This window comes from Lupinus angustifolius, chromosome LG19, assembly GCF_001865875.1.
Source record: "Lupinus angustifolius cultivar Tanjil chromosome LG19, LupAngTanjil_v1.0, whole genome shotgun sequence".
NCBI lineage: Eukaryota > Viridiplantae > Streptophyta > Magnoliopsida > Fabales > Fabaceae > Lupinus > Lupinus angustifolius.
Window position 1 is genome coordinate 4,372,838 of NC_032027.1, and position 2,125 is coordinate 4,374,962.

Sequence of the window (2,125 nt, forward strand, 5' to 3'; positions counted from 1 at the left end):
TTCTTTCATTGTTTTTAAGAATAATTTAAGACTTTTCTATTGGGTGTAATTTAGCTTAACGTGGTCAATACTTTACTTTATTTTGGACTATATTATTCATGTAATCAAGTACAACTTCCTTCTTGAGAAGGTGCATATGGAAGCATGTGAATGCCTACCTTATTCAACTTGGACGAGTAATCTCAAATGAAGAACAAATTCAAGACCTTACCTTCTTGGGAGCAAGAGACTTTAAAAGATGAATGCCCATTGATTCATCTTTTATTTGAGTAAGGCGTAAAAAATCAAATATGATTGAGGCGTGTGAATACTTACCTTAATGAGAAAGCTGATTGATTCATTCCTTATTTGTGGAAATCAAAATGCTTTAAGAGAATGAATGCCAATTGATTCATTTCTTATTTGGAGAGGGGCATGTACTTTCAAAAACCTTCCTATTTGGGAGAACATATGTGGTTCCCTATATGGCAACATTCAATGGCTCACTAAACAATTAAGATTGTTTCCTAAACAAGGAGGGACGTGAATCACAATTAAGATTGTTTCCTCATTAAAGTGTTTAACACGATTTTTATTAGGATTTGAATTCTTAGGAAAGTCTTTGAATGTCAATCAATGTATTTTACTCCATGGGATTCAGGCTTGGTCGAATTTCTCACTATATGTAACCAATTTATACATTTGAATAAAACACTTCAGATTTTGTTTGGATTAATTCCTTTTTAGTTAAGCTTTGCTCCTAACTTAGAACTTATCAAGGAACATATCTTGTGGCATTCATAGGCTTATCAACATTGGTGTGGCACCTTACCTTAGTTCTCATCAAACTACTTTGCTTGTAGCGCTTTCCCCCTTCATTCTTATCCATTTTCTTTTATCCAAACATAAAAATAAAAATACAAAAATGTGCCTATATACAATACACTTATTCCATATACATTTCATCTCATACACAAAAACATGGACATTAATAAAAATTCTATTCCGCGAGTCCAATTAAGTTTTAGGCAAGAACGATCGACAAAGAAAGCAAACCACCCTCTAGAGGTTCACATCAAGTGGTATCAGAGCCACTTCTTGCTTGAAAGGTCTGAGTCATGTCTCATGGTAAATCTTTCTTGGTGAGGAAACTTTCAGATAATCAAGTTATGGAAGATGAGACCAACCAAAGGGACAACATCTTTCATTCTAGATGTTTGGTCCAAGGTAGGGTATGCTTACTTATAATTGATAGTGGCAGTTGTACCAACATGGTTAGTTCAAGATTAGTTTCAAAGCTAAATATTGTGACTAGACCACATCCCACTTTTTACCGGCTTCAATGGTTAAGTGAGGTTGGGGAAATAATTGTTAACGAACAAGTTGATGTTCCCTTTTCCATAAGGAAGTATGAAGATGTGGTTCTTTGTGATGTGGCTCATATGGAAGCCAACCATATGCTTTTAGGTCGTCCATGGCAATTTGATAAAAGACCCATGCATGATTATTTTATAAACAAGTTCACCTTTTTACACCAGAACTGAAAGGTGGTGTTGTCTCCATTATCTCCTAAGCAAGTAAATGAATATCAACAAAGGTTAGGAGAAAAGTTGGAGGATGGGAGAAAGGAAAGGGTGTGGGAAAAACAAGAGTGTGAGAATAAAAGTGAGTTAGAAAAAGAAAAAAGATATAAGTGTGGAAAAAAAATGTGAAAATGAGAGTGATGGAAAGATTGAGGAGAAAAATTCAAAAAAAATTATTATTGAGGAGGAGAGAAAAATTCATGAGGGTGATGGAGAGAGAAAAGAAATTTATTTTACAAAAAAAGTGGGTTTGGTGATGTTTTGATTTCAAAACAAGTCTGAAACCTACCCATTGTTGGAAAATTTTTACTAACCCCTCTAATGGAGGTCCATTGACAATCTTTGTTAAAAAAATTTATCAGGTGGTAATCAGAGCTAGTCTTACTTGAAATTCTAAATACAATGTCCAGCCCAGATAGAACTCCAACAATATCCCTAAGTGTAACACCGTGTTTTTTCAGAGCACTATTAATTAAGTAATTAGTATTAATAGATTAATTATATAAATTAATCAGTAATGTTTTAGGTTAAACCTCAGTTTAGTTTTAGTCTTGTATTATGAT